This window comes from Condylostylus longicornis, unplaced genomic scaffold, assembly GCF_029603195.1.
Source record: "Condylostylus longicornis isolate FDR11 unplaced genomic scaffold, ASM2960319v2 ptg000013l, whole genome shotgun sequence".
Classification (NCBI taxonomy): domain Eukaryota; kingdom Metazoa; phylum Arthropoda; class Insecta; order Diptera; family Dolichopodidae; genus Condylostylus; species Condylostylus longicornis.
In genome coordinates, this window is record NW_026577982.1 from 6,555,473 (window position 1) to 6,565,533 (window position 10,061).

Here is a 10,061-nt window from a genome sequence, read left to right on the forward strand (position 1 = left end):
TAGCACTCTTATGCCTCTCCAATTTCGGCATTCAGATAAGTCGCCCTTTTTGGGTAGTTTAATTATTACTCTTCTTTTCCAATCACCAGAGATTTCTTCTTCTTGCCATATCTTTTCTATAATTGGCTTCAGTGCGTTGGCTGCTGTAATTTCTCCTGCTTTAAACAGCTCTGCCGGAATACCATCAGTTCCCTCTGTTCTATTGAGTTTCAGCTTTCTGATTGCCTCCACTATTTCTCTTATGGTTGGTGCCCTTCTTTCAATGGTAGGATCTTCTCTAATATTTGGCTCTTGGTCTTCGAGTTCTGTATTTTGGGCATGTGTGTTGGTTTCTGCAAAGTAATCCTTCCATCTGTTCTTTGGTTGATGTGAGTAGACTGCCGTTCTTATCCTTTATAGGTCTTAGTTTTCGGTGATTCTTGTTTGAGAGAATATCTATTTTTCTATGTAGCAATCGGGCGTTATTCTGTTCTGCGGCTATTTGGGCATCTCTTGCTATGTCGTTGTAGCATTTTCTCTTATCTTTTCTAGCCATTTTCTTAATTTTTCTACATATTGAGCTATGTGAATCTCTTAAAGTCGGATCATTACTTATCAGTAGCTGTTGTCTTATGATCCTTCTTTGTTCTATAGCAGCCCATGTTTCGTTAGAGATCCATTCTTTCTTTTGATGGTTAACGGTGCCCAAGACTTCCTCACCAGATTGACGATATATGTTAGTTTGTGATTTAAATTTTGACGTCTGCTAATTTTCTGCTGGACACTTGATAAAAATTCTTGCTTGGTAGCTTCTGTTCTCAACTTGCGAACGTCGAGCCGCTTTAGTCTACTACCTTCTGTGACTCTTTTGGCCGCTAGTTTGATTTTTATGTCTGCTGTTAGGAGCATGTGGTCACTCTGGGCATCCGCTCCCCTCCAAGTTCTCACGTCCGTTAGTGACTTTACCCATCTCTGAGCGATATATATATGATCTATTTGGTTTTTCGTTCTACCATCCGGGGATACCCAAGTGTACTTGTGTATTTCTTTGTGTGGGAATATTGTACCACCTATTACTAGACCGGCCTTGTAACATACTGTAAAAATAAATTTTATTCCCAGAATCTATAAATAAAATTTCACCATATACTAATTTTGCTGAGAAACTAAAATACTTCCAGAAATTCTCAAAAATAATTATTCAAATTACAAAAAGAAAATTCCATTTACTTTATCATTTTCCTTTGGCATAATATGGTTAATAGCCCACACACACATAATATGTATAGGTCTATTTATCAATTCCCTTCCATATCTTAAAATATTTTTATCATATTATATTACATGAATATTCATATAAGAATGAAAATCTTCATCAATCAATAAACTTTAAGGATAGATCTACATTTGAATCCCCTGTTGATAAGTCAATTTTATTAACTCTATATATAAATAAAATTGGAGATCATTCAATTGATTTAATCTATTAATAACTTTGAACTAACATTTTATTAAGAATGTTTTTCAACTACATACATATATAAGTCGAACCTGACATAAAAACTTTCTAATATTATTTTCCACATCATCGATAAGAATTTTCTTTTGTTTCTTTCTCAAGAAATTTTTTTAGTTTAACATTTCTCCTTCTACATTAATAATATTGTAAGTGGAAAACAAGGAAAAACTTTTGATTTTTTTTCTCTTATTAATATTTTTCGATTACAAATTCTTAAGAAAGTTCTCATTTCATTCAACGAGTCTCCATTAATTTTGTTATTTTCATATTTTCTGTATATGTATGAGAAAATTCTCATAGGTGAATTCAATTTCGTGGATAAAAATTACATGTGTAAGTTGAGATTAAGATTATTTTTGTTAAACATAACAAATAAGAATACTTGTGTGTTTTGGTGTATATTATTATACCATAGTTGTTCTAACTTATATAGTTCCCCATATCCCACATAGAATATACGATTGGAAAGAAAATATCTCTGCCAGAGATATTAAGTTGAGGAAGTCGCATAAGTGAATTATTTTTCTTCGCTGATTTTTGTTTTTTATCATCACATTAAAAGTGTATATGACAAATGTTAAAATGGAACTGATAGTATCATGATATGTTCTTTAGTGATTACTTGAATCATGAGGGAAATTGTTTAGTTCCTCAGAAAAGTTAAAAGATTTAACTTTTCTGAGTTTCTTGTTCTTGAGAAAACTTTTCTCTGGTTTTCTTTGGTTTTCGTTTTATCTTCTTTTTTTTGTATAAAGAAAGTAAAAAGTTTTTAATTTTAATTTATTATAAGATTTAAAGTTGGAAATGTTAGGAAAATTGATTTAATGAATTGAATTATACGATGGAAGAGAAAAAAATTGTAATTTCTTTGGAAAAAATGAGAGAGAATAAGAAAAAAAATATTCAAACTTAAAATATTAAGTGAAAAGTTTTATGTTTTTGGGATGGTATTGGAAATCTAAAGCTTAAGATTTAAAAAAACGTTAATAAATTTTCGATTGCAACCGTTAATCTTCCATTAGTACGAGTCCAACCGGTCATGATACAAGCTAATGGTTTTCTGTTCAAGAAATTTTCAGGTATTATTTATAATGTTTTGTTCCGAATTGTTTTTCTTGCATCCTGTATATTTATTCAACAATTTGTGTCACGGTCTTTATAGTCGTAGCCAAACGCTTTATTTTGCACTTTCTTTTGGATTGTATGTCACAAATCCAGTCCAAATATTTACTTTTGCTAAATCAATTCAAAAACTTATAGAAGGAATTTCATTTAAACATCATTTGATTGCCAACGTTCAGTAAAATCCGGTACTAGCAATTTGTTTTTTTTGTAAAATCAAAATGAAAATCATTACAAGTGAAAAGAAAATACTCTGGGCTGGAATTGTGGGGTAAAACTAAAATTACCTACGAAATTATTTAATAGCAATAAAATATGAAAAAGAATTTGCAATGGCATCTTATTACAAAGAAAATTTCCACATTTTTGATTTCCAAAATGAATATGTAAGAGTGATGGAGGGAGGAAAACTGACGAAAAAGTAAGAGGGAGTAATTACCGAAATCGTATTTTCTCTTAAATTTTTGAATTTTGAGTGCAATATTGTAAACAATTCTTAGCTAAAACAAAATTTTCTTTTCGACTTTGTAATTTCTTTGTAATCCGAATTAGTATTCTTCGCCATTATGAGTTATATAAAACGTCTCCTCCTCCCTCAAATCAACTGACATTGCAATAAAAGGGAATAAAAATTTCAGTTATAAAGTATGAAACACTCACAACTCATTATACAAAAGTATAACCAAAACAAATTTCTTGAATATTTTTTTTTCAAGCCGGCATTATTTTTAATACCTCACAAAACCAAAAACAAAACTACAATAATTTTCACCTATTCTTCATTTCTAACGTTCATCGTTTAACTTGCGGATATTTTGTAGTGTTAATGTGTTGCAAATCCCTAAATACCATTCGTTTATGAATGCCCGTAATAAATGTGGTAAACCATACAATATAAAAATATAAAGACTAAAGGAAAAGTGCATTAACTTGGCATCTAAAATTTATTTATTGTATACACAACAAAATATATAAGGAATTTTTCAGAAGGCACAATACAATTTAACAAAAGAAAAACGAAACTGAAGGGGAGTGGAAGGGGGGAGGGCGGGTGGAAGGCAACATGGCAAAAACTAATTAAGAAATTAGAAGAAGAAGTGTTAAAATATATGAAAGAAAATTCTTATTGTTTAAACAAAGTGTATAAATTGTTATAAAAATTAATTGTGGATTACAAATTATGTTGCTAATTTTAAAAAATATTTGCCAACATTGTAGTACAGCGAGAAAAATAGAAAAGTAGTCGTAATATTAAAGAAATACAGAATTTTTTTTTATTTAAGAATTTGTTCTTTGTAATGACAAATGTCTGGTATTTTAATTGCATGCAGAGGAAAATTTTCCTAGTGGACATTTCATCTTTACTTTGAATTTTAATAAAGAGAATTGCAATTGTATGCGGTTAAACTTTAATACTGTGTACCAATATTTATTTAGGATTAGATATGCATTTCATTAAATGAAAAGTTTTTCACCTTTGTTACCGTTGGACAAGTTCTTGAACCACAGTTTGAAAATTATTATTTATTTAAAGTCAAAAAACGATTTAAATCTTTACATCCTGAAAGTTTAAAAGTTGTTCAGTGTCTAGGCTGGGAAACGTTAACATAAAAAAAATGAAGTGCGACAACACCAGGATCATAATTTCGACCATATATCATATATAACAATAACAAGCAAACCCTTCTCATAAAGTGATTCTTGTTGATAACCCTACCCTTAGTCGATACAGCCACATCTGCCTGCCTGCTCATCTAATCATCAGTTGTTGAAATGATCATTAGAAAATGGGCCGAACTACAGACTTGAAATTGAATACTGCTCATACAGGTATTGCAGCACATTGGGTAAAACGAAACGGATATCTCCAATACATGATGCCAAAACCTGTTTAAATTTTTTTAAATACTTAGTAATCATGTGAATTACAGTATAAGCAATGTAGAGAACATTTCGTCGGCAATTTCTTCATGCCTCTGTAGCTCAGTTGGTAGAGCGTCCGCCTAGAAAGCGGTAGGTCACTGGTTCGAGTCCAGTTCGAGGAGAAAAATTTTTTAATTAATTTTTCTGCCTTTAACTCGTTCCTTTGATTACGTCATCCATCTGTTCTGCAGTTGCATGAAGAAATTTCCATTAAGTCTTCTTAATAACTTATTTTAAAGTTTAAATTTTGATAGGTTTCAAATCATACAATCCAGCTCCTAAATAAAATATTTCTTGTTTATCAAATTCTCATATCTTATGCAATATTCATTCATAATATCATCCTCATATAATAAATTACATATTTCAATATTTTATTTTATAGAAAAACATGAATTATTTCATCAAAATGATTTCAAAAGAAAATGTCCTAAATAACAACAAAAAAAAACTAAACAAAAACAAAAAGGATAATAATAGACTGCATCAGTTTTAAAAATGTAATATGTTATATAATATATTATTTCACATAAATATCCTTAGTGCAATGCGCCTTTACACATTTAACATGATACATTGTCCAATAATTTATGATCTAAAAAGTTGTAACCAAAAGAAAATAGTAACACAAATAAATATAAATTCATCCTTGCAAAAGGCAATATGATATAGATGTTGTACACCAACATATACAGGACTAATTGTAAATGTGTTGTAGCCTTTCTGTAGCCGGTCAGTTTTGCTATAAAATATAGGTACCTAGTTTTGTTGTTAATATTGAGAAACTTATAATTTTAAAATATAAAATGTAGTGTTCTAGACGGTGAATATATATACGAGTATACACGGAAAGGACGTACGAATATGGCACAAGGATATGTAGGATATGATAAAATTGTTATATGAGCTGGTCGTATAGTTGAAATATTTTATATGTTGCTCAGTTACATTTAGTTATAGTTGCATAAAATAATTTTATCATAGTAATTTCAAGAACATAATTTAGAAATTTTAAAAATTTTTTTTTTTTTTGAAATGAATGGAATTAAAATCAAAATTTTAAATGAGAATTTTTAGTTGGAAAAATTCGAGTTTTATATGAGATTGAAAAAGAAAATTATTTAAAAATTCATATTCGTACATATAAGTGTATGTAAGTGTATGTACACTTGTATTGTAATTAGCTTAGGAACAGTGCAAATTAGTGTCAAATTAGAAATTGAACAAATTAGTTTATTCGAAAAAAATTATAAAAATTTTTGTAATTGTAAAAATTTTGTAATTTCTGTAACTCAGAATTTAAATTATTAATAGAGATAATTGAGAGTTAAAGAGCGATAAAAGTGTTAAAAGTATTCACTTTCAGAAATATTCGAAGTCTCTCATTATGTCATTCCCCCAATTTGATAACAAGGAGTTTAAAATCAATTCAATTTACCGGAAAATAAAGGAGTATAATAAAGTGCTGAAAAACTGAAAGACGATAAATTTGCGAGACATGTCGTGACTTCAGAAATTTTGTTGAAAGAATGTGGGACTTATGGGCGTTTAATGTTAATGAGTAATGGCAAAATTCTGAGTAATACTTCAGTACTGTTAATGTGCAAGTAGTGAGTAATGCCTTAATAGTGTTAATAAGTAATACCATAATTTGGCAATATTTAGGTGCTATATGCATCGATATAAACTGTGACAACTGTGAGATTTTTAAAATTTGCGTTTTCACTCTGCAACCACAAATGTTGTTTTTCGAAATTTGTTAGAGTATTTACCAACAATCTACTTTATATTTAAAACCAAAAAATTTGAATTAAAAGATTTTTAAATTAACTTTTCTCTTATTCAATACTGTTACTCCATATTTGAAGAATTTTGGAGAAGGGGGATAAAAATTATTATAAAACTTAATAATAGAATAACAAGCAAATAGAGAATGAGCAACTGAAATATTCTTAATTCAATTAATTCTTCTCTTATTGAAGAAAAGAACTATACAAATACAGCATACATGTATACGAATATATGAATAAAGTGTGAAAGAGAAAGAAAGCTAATTAAATTAGGATTTTCTCGCATTAATTATATATTCCCTCCCCCAATTATTTTCGGATTAAAAATGTCATTACCGATTATAATTTTGAGTCGTAAGACTAAAACTCATTTTTAACTTAAAAATTTTTTCCATAAATATGAAAAACTAGAAAAAAGGAGAAAAAAACGAAAAGGGTAGAACAAGAAGGAGATATGGGAGGAAAGTGGAAAATAATCGAAAAAGAAAAAAAAATGTTTTGCAAAAAATGCAAAAGAAGGGACGTGAAAAGTTTAGATATTGACAGTTGCACTTTCTAATTCGAAATCAACATTAGTTTCAGGTTTAGAATACCGACATGCAATTCGATATCTATATTAAAAATTGCATACTTTTAGGTGCAAGAAATACATAGGTTAATATTGTGGATTTTATTTAGTTGGAATTGTTTGTAGCCTTTTTGCAGTTGAATTCAGCTGATTAATTACTGCTCCTAAACAAATTCTTCTTTGTTTTTAATTGAATTTCATGCTATTACTAAGAGCACGTCACATGAGTAATCCATCGAAGATTCGTTATTTCCAAAGAAGAGTCTCGGAATAAAACCGTTCATCGAATCTCCCTTCTTTTATTAATGCATATTTGAAGTATATTTTAACAAGGTAAGCTTGATTTGGAAATTCATGTTTGTTCCAGTAATGAGACTTCAGAGTCTTTATGTTTCATAGTCTCTATGAGTTTATTTCCGAGTCGCTTATGTAAAATATTAGAATCATTTCATATTTCGACACTCACATACGGGGTGTACTCCCATTTTGAACTTAGCTTTTAAACTCAAAATCAATTGAGGAAAAATTTTCATACCCAAAGTTTTATAGCCTTTTTATACACGGACTATATTTGAATTACAGTTTTTACCCGTTCTTAGCACATAAATCCAAACAATTTTTTTAATGTAAAATAGGCAACTTCATGTGTCAATGTACATGTGTATAAGAAAACATTAGTTTTACTTTTCTTAAAAGTTTTCAAACCAAAAATTTTAATTTCTTAAAATAAATATTTTTTTTTTCCATTTGTTTCATTAATTTTTTTTTTTGTGTCTTTTGAACATTTTCTTTTAATTTGTTAAAGAAAAGTCAAAAACAATTTTTTTTAAAAATCTCAGCACATTTTTGGACAGTTTTTATTGTTAATCGAATAGAAAAGAAATAAGAAAAAGCAAAAACAAAAAAAGCAATTTATTCATGGAGACTTAAAAGTTGAACCCTTCAGTGAATTTTTCCAGCCCTTCTTCGTAGGAATTTTTCGTCGGCTGTGTTTTTTTTTTTTATTTTTACTTTTACTGCCAACAAATAATTTTAACGTTGTTGTAAAAGCAATTAATTTCTTAAAGACTTTCCTTAAATAATTCCTTAATTGGATTTAAGGATTCACATTTAAGTATACTAAATAGAAGGAGCAGAAAAACAAAAAAAAAAATAAAAGAAAATAAGAGACGAGAAAAAAAAATATCAAATTTCATTTGCGAACTTCCAAGTCTTTATTGATCGGTTTAAACAAAACGAAGAAGAAAAAAGAAAATAAATTTTTTGTTTTGCTTTTCACTTGTAGACTGTAAGCGCCATGAAATAAAACCCTTTAATTTAGAAAACCAATGTTTGAAAGGAAATTGGCAAAATCATCTCCTCTAAATATTTAAATATGCCACAGTAGTTGCCAACTTTAATAGTTACGGTTTCAGTTCAGGAAATCAATATAATTAGTAAGACAGAAAAGTTTAAATTCTTTTTTTGATAGCAGCGTTGTTACAGAATTAAAATAAAATAGTTGCCGGACTGCGGATAAGTTCAAGAAATTTCCAACGAAATATCAACTAAAGAAAAACTGTTTTTCCTGCTTTTGTATACGGCCTCAACGCTTGTAGGAGTTTTCATACTTAAATTATTGATGAACATTTTTTTGAGGTCTTATAACATTGCGCTCATGTCAAATAACACTTCAAAAAAAATAATTAACGAATTTAAAACAAAAAAGAAACAAAAAAAAAATTGTAATTTATAAGGCAAAGTGTGTACCATTATGCAAATTTGAAATATCAAAATTCTTTCAAAACGCTGGTGCTCACAGGTTTTATTTTAAGTTGTCTTAAGTTTATTTACGGATCCGACACTCTCAAACTTTGTACACAAAATTTTAAAAAAAACTGTTCCATGCATATTAAATTACTACTTTTGTATAACAATATTGAATCCGAAATCCCAAACTTATAACTTGAAAAACAATTTTTTTTTTATTATGCACGAAACTAAAAAATTTTAAAAAATCCGGTTCTATTCCTAAAATTTCTGAATCTATATAGTCTTCTCTAAATATATTGCAGATTTCAACTTAAATCGCTCCATAAATTATAATTTCTGGGAAACACATCGGCTCACATAGCATAGCGCCTAAAATTTTTCAAAATTCCACTTTACTAAATCTTTTTTAAAGTGTAATGTTTGCGAAAAAATTTGATGTCTGCATTTTGGATGACACTATCCTAATTATATTTTCAATATCATGGAACGGAAATTTTTCTAACTTTTTCCTATAGCTTCATAATTAAGAATTCACATAAAATGTAAAAGTAAGAACAAGTAAACAAGAGAGAAATTCCAAATGAAAAAGGATATTCTTATTGAATTTATAGTTAAAAGGATTAAATAATTTTTTTTTTTAATTTTATATAAAACCGATATATATATACCTCTATATTATACAAGTATAATAGAATATTTATAACAAGTAAATGTTAAACGGAATTGGTCAAATGAGCAATTCAATATCTTTTTTCTTGACTTTTCCTCCGCACTTTCTATATAATTACTAGTACATGTATAATACCTTAAATGGTTGGGATTTCAAAGTCAAATATGTCATAAGCATTTATAAGTGTTAGTATGTGTATGATCTTTCATGATAATTGAATAAGTCTGCTAAAATGGAAAATGAATTGATAAGTGTTATAATAAAAAAAAATGCTAATAATGTAATTGAAGAAGGTTAACTTTTTCATAATACTCGTAGCTATAAGTATTTCAAAAATATTCAATGTCAAGAATTAAAGGTTTTAATGCCAAGAATAATTAAAGTTAGTAAAGAAATTGTGAATTGTACAGTTGCATACCCACTATTGAAAAAAACAATATAATTAAAATTCTAACCACTTCTTATAATAAAGAATTGGTAAAATGAGTACAAATGCAAAAAGGAAAATTTAAACCTGGTAATCTTACCAAATACTTGCGGCTTTTAAAATTTTAACAATGTAAGTGTTTCTCTTATTGGTTTTTTTTTGGTTAAAACTAAAATGCTAAGCTTAGATTATTTAAATTTTTTTTTTTGGGGTAGACTGAATACAAATTTTCAAAATTTAAAAAAAATATGAAAGTGCAATTTTTAGGCACTTTTTGTATAATGCAAATAGAATTTTAGAGAATTCTTTAA